Raw genomic sequence first — 18742 nt, forward strand, 5'->3', positions numbered from 1 at the left:
TCTTTATCTGAAGAAGTAGCTGGCCGTATCTTTCTCATGTTTGTCCTCTGTGATGTGTTCTATTTTTCTCTGTTTCAAGTGGAACTTTGTCTGTAAGAGCATCTGATCCCTTTGAACTGTACTTATATGTTGAGTCCTTTGATGGGATACATTTATCCTTCGTGCTGCCTATGCAACTTAAAGAGGCTTCTGATCTATTTGACACCTCGGATAGCTACCCAAGGTATTTTTTGTAAGCTGAAAAAGAAATATACAAGAGGCTTGCAGTTGTACTAAAAAAAAACCCTGATCTGGTGTGAAATATTTTGATTGTCAAGTAGAAGCTCTTTAATTCTGTCCGACCGAAGCGAACTCTGTGAACCACACATCGGAGGAATCAGAGTAAGGCTACCTGAGGCTGTTTTGTAAAGACTTCAGGCTACAGAGGTTTCTCAGAGGCCATCAGCTTTCAGGAGACGCTGTGCACACTGCACTCATCACAGGCTGGAGCACACTGTGTGCGAGAGTGGGAGGACAGAGCTAAAGTTTGCAATGCCACTGTGGGGGTCAGCATCAGTAATGACCTTAGTTATCATCAACAAAAAAAAAAAAGTTTTGAGTACGAAGGCTGACTGCGGCCCTGCCTGCAATTATTTAGTTATTCTGATTCTGTTCCCCAGAGATCACGAGTTATAGATTCTGTTCTGTCAAAATAACAAAGTAAATTTATCTTGTTTTCCTAAGAAATCTGCTTTCTGTTTTCTTCAGGTCACAACATGTAATAATCTGTTACCATAAGAAAATGAGCTTTGCTTTCCAAGATCACAGGAAGATTATGGTGTGCTCAGAAATAAGTGGTTCTGGTGTTATCGATTAACTCTGTCGTTTACGTCATGGCCTCTGGGAAGGATCTGAAACATTAAGTCAACGCATGCGGTTAAATTCTGTTTACTGCTCGAAGTTAAGTAAATGTCTGCTTTTTAGTCGCGTCTGTGGGCATAGATAAGAGTTTAATAAACTCCAGCTTCCAGCCAGTGGCTGCAATCCCACTGTTTGTGTAACACAAAGTTTACAAGGCCGAACTAACAAATTACATTAATCTGTTATCTCAAGAAAACAAGTGTTGTTATCTGGAGATAACAGAAATTTACCCAATATCACAACAAAACAATCCTTTATTACGAGGAGGTAAATAAATCTTCATCTAGAGATGATTTAAACAAATGTTCAAGCACTGCTGCTTCCACCCAACTGTCTATAGTTCAATTCAAGTTTTATATTCACAACAAATGTCATCTCAAGCCACTTGAAATATACAGTCCAATTCAAGCCAGCAGTTAGGATCAAATAAATGAATATATTGTCAATAAAAGTTTGGAAACCAAATCTGTATTTTGAAAAGTTCATTACAAATGATCAAGAAGATGCAAAGAAAGACGCGATGTGTCCAGAGCGTCTGCAGCAGGCCGCCACGAGCAGCGCTATTCCAGAGCAAATGTGGATAAGTTGGAGAAAAAAGAGCAAACTTTCACAGGAAAGAGCACGATAGAACAGTATCTACACAGATTCTAGAGATAAACTTGACCAAGACAGATTGAAGAGGGATATTCTACACAGCTAACTCTCTCAAAATAAAACCTTTATGTTGCACTAAAAGATCCTTGTCCAGTCTCCAGTTGGCTGATGCAGAGATAATTACAGTATGTGCTCATTGAAAACTGGTGGAAAATCAGCAATAACAAATACTGAAAATAAGGTTAAATGGTGTGAAATCTCAGTATTTTTAATAATCACAAAGGTTGGGCTTGTTTGATAAGAATCAACACGTCAGACTGACATTTAATTTGGCCGGACCAAATATGCTGGATTGATCCACTTGGAAGGAAAACCTGATCCAACACTCACAGTTATCACAGCCTCTCAAGTAGATTAAAATAAAGATGTGCTTCGATAAAATCCTCCTCACTCAGGATACAAAAGTCAGACATTCAAGGGTGCATTTGGCAAATTTGGTGGCACCAACTGTCAGCAAGAGATTTTTTAAATGTGAAGGATTTAATTAGCTGCACTCATTCTGCCTTAAACCGCACTCTTCTTGGACTTTAATCTTTCCTTCTAAGAGGCTGCAGACTGCAGAAGAAAGCTTTGTCAGCAGGTGTGTGATTGTTGCTGCATCCATCATTTCCTAGATGGATGCCACGTTTCATTCGCTGCCTGTTTTGTATTTTTCGCTGAAGCTTTCATGCATCTCTTCGTCTGCACAGAAACATTTCATGTAAACTGTGATTCCTGACTTTTCGAACAAGTTTTGGCAAATCTATGAATCTTTAACATCACAGCTAGGAGTTAGTGGATATTCTTGCCCAGCGAAACAAGTTAATTTGGGGTGAGGGTGTTTTTTATTTCCTCTATTTTTCTTTTAACACATAAGTCTTGCCTGTGCAGTCTGGCTTTTTCTACGGCTGCAACAATTTTTAGTTTTCAAGAGCATCTTTTGAAGGCCTGAAATGTCAAATGCAAATGCATCTGCCATGTATTTGGACCTTCTGTGTTTTTATCTTCCTTTCATTCTGACAGTCAGTTGGTCTCAGCGCCTCTCCAAACCCTCCACATCCCTCCCAGTCAGGTTTGTCCTCAGGGACATCATACTTTGGTGTCAATCTCTTCCAGAGGTCCGATGTGTTCCCACCTCTCCCTGCCTCTCTAAAAAAACAGCCTGAAGCACAAAGGCTACATTGTGTGTCTCACAATATGCTGCTTTAATTTAGACTGGCTACTCCACGCTGCCCTGTGTCACTCGTCAGAAAAAGTTCACAGTAGAGTAATCTGTCGCATATGCAACAATAATCTGTAGCCAGCCATTGTGATAGATTATCAAAGCACAACACATGATTTTCCATCATCTTTTAAAGGCCTCATCATGGGCATTTATCCCTGCATATGTTTGGCTGAAAACACTTCCACAGGATGAAATTAGCTTTGTTTAAATGCGTTTAACTTGTTTGATACATCTGTTGGCCTGTTCACATGAGATCATTCCCATATGTTTGTGTATATGTGACACAACTCTCTAAAAGACTTTAAAATGAGGCTCTTACGCTCAGTAATTGGCCCTATAAGGTGAAGTACATCACTGTAAAATGATCTCACACTTGCTGTAAAATCTTACAGTTATGAAGTGCCGTAACAAAATGTTAAAATGATTCACAGTATCTATTAGTATGTAAGTTTTCTTATAGATAGTATAGATTATAGTAAAATATAGTACATTTCTTTAAAAAAATAACAGTAAAAAAAAAAAGTAAGACTGAACGAGTAGCACATTGACAACTAATGAGTCACTGTTATGTCACTACGATGCACCGCAGTAAATTTCTACAGTTCATGCACTAACGTTTCTTTTCTTCACGCTCTGGCTGGAAGTCAGTGTGATGGTTCATGACTCCTCCCTGCTTAAACTTAGCAAAAAAGTCAGCTAAAGTAGATTCCTTCTGCTTTTCAAACTTGAATCTTCCTCTGTGTTTCTCTCTCTAAGCAGGTATCTCTGGCCTGGTGTTACGCCGCTTGTTGTCCCCTCTTTCCTGTCCTCTCAGCCCCAGCTGGTCCAGGCAGATGGACCCTTCCTGGTTCTGGTTCTGATGCAGGTTTCTTCCTGTTAAAAGGGAGTTTTTTCTCTCCACAGGTGCACGCTAATTTGAAATTGACTTACTTTTGACTGGGTGATAATTGGGCTGTATCTTTGAAGTGCCTTGAGATGACATTTGTTGTGATTTGGTGCTTTATGAATAAAACTGAACTGAATTGAAGGCTGGTGCTGGATTTATTTCCAGCCCAGGAGTTTCATGTCCAAGTACAGCCCATTTCTTTGCAATCTGGAGGTAAATTAATTAATAAAACAACAGATCAACAGTTCTCACTATTCTGTTTTTCTCTATTATTAATAAAAAGTATGATGTGAAAACTTTATTACTATTTCACGTGAGTGCAGACAGAGGACCAAAACTTCCTGAGCATGCATGAGGCGACTGTGGGGAGGGTTCCTGGTTCTAATCCCAGCTGGTACTTTCTGTGTGGAGACTGCATGTTCTCCCCGTGTATGTGTGGCTTCTCTCCGGGTTCTCCGGCTTCCTCACACCACCCAAAAATTGTCCTTAGGAGTGTGGATGATTGTGTGTCTCGTTTGTCTCAGTGTGGCCCTGTGATGGACCTGTGATGGATCTGTGATGGACCTGTGATGGACCTGTGATGGATCTGTGATGGACCTGTGATGGACCTGTGATGGACCTGTGATGGACCTGTGATGGACCTGTGATGGAACTGTGTGGCCCTGTGATGGACCTGTGATGGATCTGTGATGGACCTGTGATGGACCTGTGATGGATCTGTGATGGACCTGTGATGAACCTGTGATGGAACTGTGATGAACCTGTGATGGACCTGTGATGAACCTGTGATGGACCTGTGATGGACCTGTGATGGATCTGTGATGGACCTGTGATGGACCTGTGATGGACCTGTGATGGACCTGTGATGGACCTGTGATGAACCTGTGATGGACCTGTGATGAACCTGTGATGTTCCTGTGATGGATCTGTGATGGATCTGTGATGGACCTGTGATGAACGTGTGATGGACCTGTGATGGATCTGTGATGGACCTGTGATGTTCCTGTGATGGACCTGTGATGGACCTGTGATGGATCTGTGATGGACCTTTGATGGACCTGTGATGGATCTGTGATGGACCTTTGATGGACCTGTGATGGATCTGTGATGGACATGTGATGGACCTGTGATGGACCTGTGATGGACCTGTGATGAACGTGTGATGGATCTGTGATGGACCTGTGATGGATCTGTGATGGACCTGTGAAGGACCTGTGATGGATCTGTGATGGACCTGTGATGGACCTGTGATGGACCTGTGATGGACCTGTGATGGACCCGTGTGGACATGTGATGGACCTGTGATGGACCTGTGATGAACGTGTGATGGATCTGTGATGGACCTGTGATGGATCTGTGATGGACCTGTGAAGGACCTGTGATGGATCTGTGATGGACCTGTGATGGACCTGTGATGGACCTGTGATGGACCTGTGATGGACCTGTGATGGACCTGTGTGGACCTGTGATGGACCTGTGATGGACCTGTGATGGACCTGTGTGGCCCTGTGATGGACCTGTGATGGATCTGTGATGGACCTGTGATGGACCTGTGATGGATCTGTGATGGACCTGTGATGAACCTGTGATGGACCTGTGATGAACCTGTGATGGACCTGTGATGAACCTGTGATGGACCTGTGATGGACCTGTGATGGATCTGTGATGGACCTGTGATGGACCTGTGATGGACCTGTGATGGACCTGTGATGAACCTGTGATGGACCTGTGATGAACCTGTGATGGACCTGTGATGAACCTGTGATGTTCCTGTGATGGATCTGTGATGGATCTGTGATGGACCTGTGATGGATCTGTGATGGACCTGTGATGGACCTGTGTGGACCTGTGATGGACCTGTGATGGACCTGTGATGGACCTGTGTGGACCTGTGATGGACCTGTGATGAACGTGTGATGGACCTGTGATGGATCTGTGATGGACCTGTGATGTTCCTGTGATGGACCTGTGATGGACCTGTGATGGATCTGTGATGGACCTTTGATGGACCTATGATGGATCTGTGATGGACCTTTGATGGACCTGTGATGGAGCTGTGATGGACATGTGATGGACCTGTGTGGACCTGTGATGGACCTGTGATGAACGTGTGATGGACCTGTGATGGACCTGTGATGGACCTGTGTGGACCTGTGATGGACCTGTGATGAACGTGTGATGGACCTGTGATGGATCTGTGATGGACCTGTGATGTTCCTGTGATGGACCTGTGATGGACCTGTGATGGATCTGTGATGGACCTTTGATGGACCTGTGATGGATCTGTGATGGACCTTTGATGGACCTGTGATGGAGCTGTGATGGACATGTGATGGATCTGTGATGGACCTGTGATGGACCTGTGATGGACCTGTGATGGACCTGTGTGGACCTGTGATGGACCTGTGATGAACGTGTGATGGACCTGTGATGGATCTGTGATGGACCTGTGATGTTCCTGTGATGGACCTGTGATGGACCTGTGATGGATCTGTGATGGACCTTTGATGGACCTGTGATGGATCTGTGATGGACCTTTGATGGACCTGTGATGGAGCTGTGATGGACATGTGATGGATCTGTGATGGACCTGTGATGGACCTGTGATGAACGTGTGATGGATCTGTGATGGACCTGTGATGGATCTGTGATGGACCTGTGAAGGACCTGTGATGGATCTGTGATGGACCTGTGATGGACCTGTGATGGACCTGTGATGGACCTGTGATGGACCTGTGATGGACCCGTGTGGACATGTGATGGACCTGTGATGGACCTGTGATGAACGTGTGATGGATCTGTGATGGACCTGTGATGGATCTGTGATGGACCTGTGAAGGACCTGTGATGGATCTGTGATGGACCTGTGATGGACCTGTGATGGACCTGTGATGTTCCTGTGATGGACCTGTGATGGACCTGTGATGGACCTGTGATGGACCTGTGATGGATCTGTGATGGACCTGTGATGGACCTGTGATGGACCTGTGATGGACCTGTGATGGACCTGTGATGGACCTGTGTGGACCTGTGATGGACCTGTGATGGACCTGTGATGGACCTGTGATGTTCCTGTGATGGACCTGTGATGGATCTGTGATGGACCTGTGATGGACCTGTGATGTTCCTGTGATGGACCTGTGATGGACCTGTGATGTTCCTGTGATGGACCTGTGATGGATCTGTGATGGACCTGTGATGGACCTGTGATGTTCCTGTGATGGACCTGTGATGGACCTGTGATGGACCTGTGATGGACCTGTGATGGATCTGTGATGGACCTGTGATGGATCTGTGATGGACCTGTGATGGATCTGTGATGGACCTGTGATGGACCTGTGATGGACCTGTGATGGACCTGTGATGGACCTGTGATGGATCTGTGATGGATCTGTGATGGACATGTGATGGATCTGTGATGGACCTGTGATGGACCTGTGATGGACCTGTGATGGATCTGTGATGGACCTTTGATGGACCTGTGATGGATCTGTGATGGACCTTTGATGGACCTGTGATGGATCTGTGATGGACCTGTGATGGACCTGTGATGGATCTGTGATGGACCTGTGATGGATCTGTGATGGACCTTTGATGGACCTGTGATGGATCTGTGATGGACATGTGATGGATCTGTGATGGACCTGTGATGGACCTGTGATGGACCTGTGATGGACCTGTGATGGATCTGTGATGGACCTGTGATGGACCTGTGATGGACCTGTGATGGACCTGTGATGGATCTGTGATGGACCTGTGATGGACCTGTGATGGACTTGTGATGTTCCTGTGATGGACCTGTGATGGACCTGTGATGGATCTGTGATGGACCTGTGATGGACCTGTGATGGACCTGTGATGGACCTGTGATGGATCTGTGATGGACCTGTGATGGACCTGTGATGGACCTGTGATGTTCCTGTGATGTTCCTGTGATGGACCTGTGATGGACCTGTGATGGACCTGTGATGGACCTGTGATGGACATGTGATGGACCTGTGATGGACCTGTGATGGACCTGTGATGGATCTGTGATGGACCTGTGATGGACCTGTGATGGACTTGTGATGGATCTATGATGGACCTGTGATGTACCTGTGATGGATCTGTGATGTTCCTGTGATGGATCTGTGATGGACCTGTGATGGACCTGTGATGTTCCTGTGATGGACCTGTGATGGACCTGTGATGTTCTTGTGATGGACCTGTGATGGACCTGTGATGGATCTGTGATGGACCTGTGATGGACCTGTGATGGACCTTTGATGGACCCGTGTGGACCTGTGATGGACCTGTGATGGATCTGTGATGGACCTGTGATGGACCTGTGATGTTCCTGTGATGTTCCTGTGATGGACCTGTGATGGACCTGTGATGGACCTTTGATGGACCCGTGTGGACCTGTGATGGACCTGTGATGGATCTGTGATGGACCTGTGATGGACCTGTGATGGACCCGTGTGGACCTGTGATGGACCTGTGATGGATCTGTGATGGACCTGTGATGGACCTGTGATGTTCCTGTGATGTTCCTGTGATGGACCTGTGATGGACCTGTGATGGACCTGTGATGGACCTGTGATGTTCCTTTGATGGACCTGTGATGGACCTGTGATGGACCTGTGATGGACCTGTGATGGATCTGTGATGGACCTGTGATGGACCTGTGATGGACCTGTGATGGATCTGTGATGGACCTGTGATGTTCCTGTGATGGACCTGTGATGGACCTGTGATGGATCTGTGATGGACCTGTGATGGACCTGTGATGGATCTGTGATGGACCTGTGATGGACCTGTGATGGATCTGTGATGGACCTGTGATGGACATGTGCAGGTCTAACCCGTCTTACACCCAATGACAGCTGGGGAAGCTGTGATGTTATTTGGCGCTATGGAAATAAAACTTAATTGAACTGAATTCTAGTGGATACAAAGGTAATGGATAGAATGTTTTTAAGTAGCATGACAATGACAAATGAATTAATGGATCTAATAAACCAACCATCAGCAAATAAAGATTTTAAATCTTTTTCACTGTACATAGAATTGAATTTTTTATTCTATTTTTCTCTTTTATTTACAAGAATTGAATTATATAAAGGTGAGATTCAAAAGGAACCCTGCTTCTTGTCTGCACATATATGACATAATTAATTTATTAATATATGTGATCATCTTCTATCTTACCATAGGTGGCCTTGGCCAATGTACAGCCAGTTAATTCTCTTCTTGAATCAAAATTTCTTCCTGCAGAAGAAACATTCAGGCAATAGTGTAATAATCCCATACTTGGAGGACATAAATGTTTCCTCCCTTATGCACCATTAAAAGATTGCAGCAGTCCCCACAGGGTGGTACCTAATGATCACCTTTCTGTTGTTGCCTGCTGGCTGGCTAACGATCTGGAACATCTTACTTCGTCTTATGAATCACTTGGAAGGTCTGCTGAATATCAAATGTACAGTAAGGTGTGTGCGCATGAATAGCAACACATGGACTGTTTTTCATAGAGAGAAACAAGAGATGGATAAAAGGTTATGAAGCAAGAGTATAGTCACTCTTGTGATGTTTTTAATAAATAACCTGAAAGTCTTGGCACAAATTTATGCAGTCTGCATTAACTGTAAACCCTCAACATCCATCTTCCTGGATCTGTGACAGCTAAGTGTGTGTCCTTGCTTACAATCAGCAGCATGTGCATGTACAGCATGTGTGTGAGTGATGTACAATATGTGAAAACCCATGTTGAAAAGGGAGCCATGTGCTCTATTCAAATCTTCACCATGAATATTTTCCAGACAGGCACATATGTTGCCACCCGCCTAAAGATGGTATCTTCCTCCCACACAGTGTCTACTCTCCTCTGATAGTTAATGCCTCATTTAAAGCCATTTGCTACCTAGTCCTTAATTGTGGCTAATAATCCAATCACACTCTCAGAATCATTGCGCCAAGCACCATTAAGATAAAATGGGGACATTTAGAAGGGAAGTAAGGATGGCAGACTAATGACACAAGAAAGTGGGCGCTGGGTTGTAGCTGGACTTAAAAGTGTGACTTTGGAACTCATATCATGGAGATTTATTGACTGATCAAACAGACTCTTTCCACTCTGACAGTTACATCACATTACATCATCCTTTTCCTTCCTGTTGACACTAAACTGAAAAGTCTGCATCATGCCACCTATCACACGTGTGGTCTTTTTTTCGTGGTTAAGCATTTTCCAACGTTTCCTTCGAATATTTTGCATGAGAGCACAGCATCTGGAGCAGCATGTTGTGAGGCATCTCTGAGTTATCTGATGTCATCGTGCAGCTGCAGCAACTGAAGCAACTGAAGCAAAAGTAAAGACGATGCAAGAAGAAAGAAGTTGGCCGTGGGGAGTTTGCTTTGGCTGAAGGGGGCCTGAACTCAAAGCAAAACAAATATGAGACCGTTACAAAGCAGCTTGGCACCTCGGTGAGTTTTATTTTTTCCGTCTAATGATTTCACTCAGTGTATGCACGATTCTCTCCAAAACAAACACGGCATTTTAATTAGGCTGGTGACAGTTGACCGTGTTGCCATAAAGAAGACTTTGATGTTTGCTTTAAAACACGTTTGGAAACTATTCTGAAACATAAGCTCTCTCAGACACCCCATAATATGCTTGACTGCAGCAGTACAAATGGGCCTGGGAGAAACTAATGGCTAATTTATCATATAAATTTTACAGCAGTTTCTGAGGACTGCTCTGGAAACTTGAACATTGTCCAGCTGAATTAGCATGAGTGTAAGACTTCACTCTCAAAACAAATGTGTTGAAAATGTAACCCAAACCAAATGCTAATTTGTCATCCATGGTTGAGGGCAAAAAAATAACTGATGCTTTTCAAGGTACCCGTGTTTAAATATGTGTGTGTGTGTGTGTGTGTTTGGGTAACTAAGTCTCATTCTGAGATGAAAATGTCTTGTGTTTGCTTTGCAGTGCTCAGTGTGGAGCACAGCTCATTTAAATTACTCATGAGCTGGATGAGCGAGGAGAAGGTGACCTATTTCACTGTTCCAGTTCTGTGGCCTCCAGTCACACTAAATCAGAGTCACTGTCATTCAAAGAAAGAGTTATGAGGAACTATATGAAAATGGATTTTGGTTTGATGGCATCTGAACAATTAAAAAGTAGTGGCGTCTACAATTCAGTTAAAATACTTTTCTGTTAAAACTGTGACACTCATTTTCTTAGAATAATGACAAAAACACAATGTTGTTTCACATGTTTCCTGTCCTCTCAGCCCCAGCTTGTCCAGGCAGAGGGCCGCCCTTCCTGGTTCTGGTTCTGATGGAGGTTTCTTCCTGGTTCTGGTTCTGATGGAGGTTTCTTCCTGTTAAAAGAACTTTTTTTCTCTCCACAGTCGCCTCGTGCAGCTCAGGACGGGGGATTGGAGCAAAGAGTCCAAAGTTTTGGTGCAATCTGTGAAATAGTTTTTGAATTGGCTCTGCATGTATGAATTTGACTAATTTTGAATTGAATTAATTAGGTTTCATTGGATTATGATTACAATGACTTGTCCAATTGGCTTGAATTGGACTGTACTGAAATATTGTTGTTGACTTTACAAATAAAAACTGAATCTACTTCACAGCTGTAGCTGAATGTAATTCTGACTTCAGGCAGCGTTACCATGTGAGGACACACACTTTCCAAAAGCCCCCAAAACCAGGACACATTGTTTAATAAATAATTTCATTATATTATTAATCAGTAGTAGATTTTCGTGAATGGATCCTGTAATTTTATTCTGTAACTACTGTTGCATTCAAGTGATTTCATGCTGCTCACCAAGCTTTTAAGAAAAGAGCTAATGACCTAGACGAGTGGATGTAGCTTTTTTAAAAAACTTTTATTCAGGCAAAGAGCTAGTTCAACTCATAATAATCATCTGCATTAGTTTAATTTAGCTGTGTCTTTCTTCACAGTCAGATACTGTCCTACTTTTGTTCTTATTCCATTACGGTAAATGTTTAATTCGTCCTTGTGACATTGTGGGCACTTGCCATTTAAAAGGAAAAGAACGTTGTGCTTCCTTTTACCATCAGTCACAGTTATTATACAGGCTGTTGACTTTTGGCAGAGTTTCTTCACAGTTGAAGCCAATGTAAAGTTGCCGCATCAACACTTAAATTGTGAATTCAAGAGCCTAAAAAATGTCTTAAATTCAAAATATCACCCTTCATCACTATGATTTGTTCAAAGATAGATTGGACCACTGGTGTAATTAGCTCTTAATCAACGGGGAAGCTATGAGAGGACGTAGCTGTGTTCCAGTCATCAGAAAATATAAATCTTATTGTTGTGAGGTAACTTTTAGGAACTAATGTAAATATCCAGGAGCAAAGAGAGATGAGCTTTGACAAGTGTTAGAGGAGTTTTTTGATGGACTTAAATGGTTGTACTGTCAAAGTCTATGGAACGAGGAAGCTAAGTCAAGTAGCTTGGTCTGAGGTTCAGGAGTATTGAAGACAGAACTGTGAGGAAGTTGATTTGGAGACAGCAGGTTTAGGCAATAGATTTTAGTGGAGATGACAGGATAAAAGAGGACATTGTCAAGTCCACCACCAAAGTCTAACTTCACATCTCAAGCTAATTAGGAGAAGACTTATGGCAAAAAAAACACCAAGTATGTGTGTGTTACCGATAGGTATTTAAGCTAAAACCATCGGTGTTACAGGCACTGTTCGGGGAAAAAAAAGCATTTGTTGCATGTATTTGTTAATATTATATTACCATTAGCATTTCATTAAAATGTCAAAAATCCTCACGTGTGACATCTTTCTGTGTAAATATCTCATATTACAATGTGGACACCCGCGGCTTATAATCCGGTGCGGCCTGTACAAGAACAATATGGATTTTCTTTTTAAAATGAGAGGGTGTGGCTTATATTCAGGTGCGCTCTATAGTCTCTATAGTATAGCTCTTTCAGTAATGCTCTCATGCTTTTGCTGAAGTGTGTTTCTGTTGCTATGCCATCCCAGGATGATTTCATAATGTCTTCTGAGTCATTCGCTATGTGAACTGCAAAGAAGAACAACTCAACTGAAATGTCAAAATTAAGAACAACAGTGCTGGTGGACAGATTGATGCCACTAAAAAGGGATTAATAAAGACGAAACATAATAAATCATGGACAGATGTACAAATGAAGTGCCTGCTGTCTTTTCAGTCTTTTCTACAGTCAAATTTGGAATTGACCTATAATTGGAAAGTCATACCATTGGTGTAGCTTCGCTGCTACATACACGTGTCATTACTGAAATAACCCGTAGGGATAGAGTTGGGAAGTCTTGACACACAAATGTAAGAACATTGTGAGCATTTTCTCCTCGAGATCATTTTTAAGAAATGATGAAATAACTGGACAAAAAAGTTCACCCCATTTTCACTCAGAAACCCCCCTCACAGGTGAAGTATTGTATTGTTTCTACATGAAAGTCAACATGAACACAGGTTAATGGCAGCAACTGAGCTTAAAAATCTACGGTATGTACTATTTTAAAGGTCTGACCTTTTTACAGGAGAGCCGAGGCCACTGGACTTTCTCACAAACCAGATTTTTTTGTAGCAAAAATGGTTTGATGAGGAATTCCACTTGTAAACTTCATAAATTGGCTGACAAGTCACCTTTGATTTATCAAGCAAGTGTTCAAAGGTTGTAGTTTTGGCAAGAGGAAAAGTAACGTTCTGTCCCACATCATAGTTTGAATGAGTCCTCACCAACATTATTTGGATGTTCTAGCAGATAATAACAGTGTGTTTGCTGTTGATTACACAGTTCACGACTCTCTGAATGCCTGCAAGCTTCTTGCCCATCACGGCTTTTCGCACAGTTCTCTGTGTCCAGAGCCTGTCTTTATGAGTTGTAAATTACTAGCTGATATTTGTAATATCTGGCAGTTTGCTCTGTCATTATTTTAGTTCTCAAATTAAGTATGATTTGAATATTTTAGTATACTTTGTTGTTAAACAGAGAGGCCCTATGACACTTAAAATGGTGCTGTGACTTGAGGATATTACTGTTGTTATTTGATGAAAGAATTAGAGACGTTTATTAGACCAATCCCTGTAAAAAGTAAATGGACTGTATTTGTACAACACTTTTCTAGTCTAGCTGGCTGCTCAAGGTGCTTTTACACTCCATGTCACATTCACTTACACACTCTACACAGACCTTTTAAAGTTGTCATTTGAGCCTACTCCTCCCTCTTTAGTCTACTAGAAAATCAAGAGTACATCACATGACTTTCAACCAAAGGCCGGACAATCGTGCTTATAAATAAAGACTTTTCAGTGCTGATATTTATTACAAGATAACTTAAAACTATAACACAGTTTTTAGGGTATCATTGTTCCCATTCCACTCACCCAGTGGCAGCTGGGATGGGCTCCAGCTGCCACTGGGATCCAGTTATGGAAAAGTTTCAGCTGTTAGTCCTGTCTTAGCATCTTATCACAATAATGTAAAATAACTGTTTGGTATTTTCAACAGCTACATCTGTTGTAGGAAACAGCCCCGCGAACAATGTTCGCAGGATAAATTTGCCATAGCCATGCTCGCAGCAGTCCAGATAGGCAGCTGTGTGCTGCCCACCATCAATGAGCTACATTACCGGGTGCTGATCTTGATAGTAAGAAATTCAGAAAGTGAAACTAAAGGATATTATGCTCGAGCAGCAGGAACGTAATGATTAACTGATACGAATCAGAATCTGAATTTGATATTAGATATGAAATTACATCAGGATGGAGACCTCCGATAACATCTAATCAAAGTGTCTCAAATTAATCGATGGCCTTTGTACCATTAAGATCTGGCTGAATATGTTTTTTTTGTAGTCTCAGTCACTGCTTAAGGCATCCTGGCTGCTCCTAAATCTGAAGTTCACTTTTGATTGGATCACATTGTAATGCCAGTCAGAAATGGGCCAAAGGTCATGGTGATTCGTCCTGAAATTATTGTTAATTTTTCTTGTGAAAAAGCTGAGTTTCATAACTGAGATTAAAGCCTATCAAATATACTTGATATAATTTGAAAATATAGAATATTGGAGTGTTTTTTTACTGGTGGCTTACTTTTGCTTGTGAGAACAAACTAAATTTGTGTCAGTTTTGAGTTTTTTGAGTCTTCAAAACTGGCCATAACCCAATAAATGATAAACCACAGCTCTAACTGATTTGGACCCATCACTCTGCTGGAGTGTGAACAGAAGCAATATAATCCGTCCAGTCGTCTTCTTTGCCATACTTGAACTGTCAACAAAATTCAGCACTTTCTTGTCACCTGAAAGCCCACATGAGAAGGCTGCAGGACTGAACATTTATTCATTTGATGATAACTTACAAATGTTAAGGGGGAATGAAGAGCCTGATGTGACACTTGCCATCCTGTCAAAGTGGGCTCAACACAACAAAATATCCCAAATTTATCAAATCAACAGGGAAATATGAGGAGTTTTGAGTTCGTGTCAACTACATAAAAAAAGATGTAGAGCAGTGCTTCTACTCTTACTGAGGTGATGGTCTCTGTCACAGAGGGAAAAAACCTTTTATCACAGTGAAAATGTGTTGCTTACTGCTGTCAGAGAACACGGAAATCATCAATCAACACTTTCAATCATAATAGATAAGTAACATACATTTGGAAAGCTGGAACTGAGTGCAGCTGGAGATAGAAATGTTGTATGAACTGCTGACACCGGCATATTTACAGCGGGCTTATTTCAGCTCATACACCCGCATTGTTTGCTTTTCACAGGAAACAGGTTAAGGCTGGGGTGAAGACAAGCTCCTCTTCTTGATAATTATTTGGTGCAAGAGCCTTTTGACACTGACTTGTCAAAGATTAAGGGCTTACTCTGATTTCCCCATCCAGTCATAATCATCAAGATTATCAGGAACAAGGTAAACCGAGTAATATCTACTCAGCTCTACGCTGAGTGAGAGTATTTAATTGGGATTATAGACCACTCCTTCCCAGCACACATGTTGACAGGCTGGAAATGTGTTGTGTTTAACGAAGGGAAGTAAGTTTCTATCGTACCCTGTAAGGAACGGGCTCCGCTCTAACCAGAGAAAGACAGACAGGGGATCTTTTTTGATGTGGGGCTTGACTCCAGATGGCATGGGACAGAACTGGAGCTCTTGTTGTTTGTGTTTGTCAGTTTTTGAATCCCCACCCAAGGAGAAATGACCCCGTGGGTGAGCTCAGGTTTCACAGCTGGAATTTAAACACTTCTGCCTGGGAGACCAGACACCCTCACTCCTGTAGTAGCCAATTAGGATCAAGTGTCAGCCCGCTGACACGTGAAGGATGGAATGTGCGAGAGCCAAACATGGAGAGGAAGATAGTGTTGGTGGTGACAGCCTTTGTCATGGACATGAAGGAGGGTTTTAAAACACATGGCCACCAGACGGAAACCTTCACTTCAGTTCACACAGACTGGCTAATGTGAACCTGTACATTTTTTCCGTGTTGCTTTCCTCTTTTTTTTTTGTCTTATCATTTTTTCCTTTCAATCCTTCCTTGTTCATTGAGATCACAATCTGAGTTGTGAGTCCTGCCTTTTGGGATTCATTTGGGAAAGGTATAAAGATAATCTTTAACAAAGATAATCCCAAATAAATAAAAGCCAGTCCGTTCACCTGGACGTGGCAGGCGACTGAATGTACACCACAATGACATGAAATAAAAGAATACTTCATGGTGAAGTTAAATTCTATTGTCATTATAAGTTTTCATTTTGCATTGTTATTACTGCTAGAAGAAATGCAGCAGAGAGCCAGCCTTCTTTTTCAGTGTGTTCAGTTTCTTTGAGTCACTGGCTCTGAAGCTACTACCCCAACTGATGGCTACAAAACAGATTCTCCCCAACATCTTGGTGCAGAAATTAGATTATCTCAGCTTCCTTAAGAAGTAAGTCTGCTCTTTACAGTCTTAGCGTTGCGTTTCCAGTCCAGTCTGCTGTCTGAGTAAACTCCCAGGTATCTATATTTCTCAGCCACCTCTCCTTCTTCTCCTGGAACGGAGACTGTGTTTGGCTTATTTCCTGCTAAATCTGTCCTGCTAAATCTGCATTCATCTCTTTGGTTTTCTTTGTGTTAAAGATGAGTTGAGTGTTCCCACACTGAGTCACAAAGGGATCGACCAGTTCCCTGTACTCAGCCTCCATCACTGATACGCCCAACAGCTGCAGAGTCAGCAGAGGATTTCTGGAGATGACAGGACTCTGGGTTATACTGGAGGTCTGAGGTGTACAGAGAGAAGAGAAACAGTGAGAGTACAGTCCCCTGTGGTGCTCCTGTGCTGCTGACCACCTTCTCAGAGACACAACCCTCACAAACTGTGCTCTGTTTGTCAGGTAGTCAATAATCCAGGTGGTTGTGGAGGCATCCACCCGCATGCAGTCACTGGAAAAAATCCAAGACCGTGATCCTCACAGTGCTGCCTGCTTTGTCCAGATGAGAGTGGGCTCGCTGAAGTAGGTAGACGATGGCATCTTCAACACCAACCCCAAGATGATAAGCAAACTGTAGTGGGTCCTGAAAGCTGCTAGCTAGCTAATCACAGTCTCTCCAGGACTGTTATGGATTATATAATTTAGGTACTGTAGCAACACAGGATGTCTTCCACAGCACTGGAACTTTCTCCTGACTCAGGCTGAGGTTAAAGATGTGCTGTAGAATCCAACATAGTTTTTCCACACCTTCAGGACCCTGGGACTGACACCATAATGCTGTGTTAAGCTCCATGACTGAGGTGGATGGTGACTGCTGTAAAGATTTGGGGCAGATCAAAGCAAACAACGTGTTCACTAATAAAGCTGTTTTAGTTGACATACGTGTGCGTGCGACAAAGGGTGAGTGTTACCAACTTCATTTCTGTTATACTGTTGATTAAGTAGTGTTTAATGTTAGTTTTCAGTGGATTTAATGGTAATATCTTGGCAATGTCTGAACCCACTTCTCAAGATAAATGCTGTATATTTCTGAATATGGAAAGTCTAGTTGAGTCCTTATAGTTCAGCATTCCTTATTGAGATGTATATTGTCTTGTAAATGATCTAATTAATGCAAAGGGGTCAAAGATTATAGATGAAAAGCTGGTGTTGGGTACTGAATGTTGTTACACTCACACTGTTGTGTGGGAAGATAATAAAGTGAAGTAACCTCAGGCTGAATCCTGCTACATATTCTCTAACTGCCATTTTTTGCTCTATCACACTCATTTACACACCTATGGATGTATTGGAGGCAACGTGGGGTTCAAGGTCTTGCCCAAGGACACTTCGATGCATGGTCAGAGTAAGCCAGGAATCAAAGTGCCAACTTAATGCTTTTCAATTCAGACAGCTAAAGTTAGCTGTAGGTCGCTGGGTGCCTGCAGCAAACATCCAGCATGATGTCCAGACTGACTGACCATTTATCATCTCACTCTTCCTCTCCAGAACTGGAAGTAATTAGGAACACTGCTCCTCCTGCTTGCTCCCCCTGATGGTCGGCTCTGACATTGGCTTTCACCAGGAAACTTCAACATTCTGACAATCATTGGTCACAGGGCCTCCTGTCTACATAATATACAGAGGAATGCTAATTTTAACATCCTATTTACTGTAAGCCTGCCTGTTTCCTCAATGCTAGTACCAAGCCTCCTGAACTTTGACCTCCTGAAAGTCAGATCTCACGAACAAGGGTTTCGTGATTAAAGATTTTGTTATTACTAATAATCAGTCATAAATGATGGTGAAACTCTAAACTAGATCGTAAACTAGCCCTTCCGATTTTGAATTTTTTCATCTGCCCAAGCCTAAACTGGTTGATACTTTTGGTTGTTTTATTCAATTTTAATTTCCAAGTTTCTTAATCACAGGCTTGGCTGTCTTACCATGCATCTCAATCAGTCAGTCAATCCATCCATCAATCAATCTGCGATAGAGGCTGCGACTCATAGGTCACTATCAAGAACCGGTGCTGTTATCGGGTTTTGTCCTTCACTCTCTGAAGCTACTGAATATAACAAGCATGAAGCTCTTACCTTTAAAGTATCTTTTCATCATTC

The sequence above is a fragment of the Leuresthes tenuis genome, unplaced genomic scaffold (genome assembly GCF_036924035.1).
Source record: "Leuresthes tenuis unplaced genomic scaffold, fLeuTen1.0.hap1 SCAF_12, whole genome shotgun sequence".
Classification (NCBI taxonomy): Eukaryota; Metazoa; Chordata; class Actinopteri; order Atheriniformes; family Atherinopsidae; genus Leuresthes; species Leuresthes tenuis.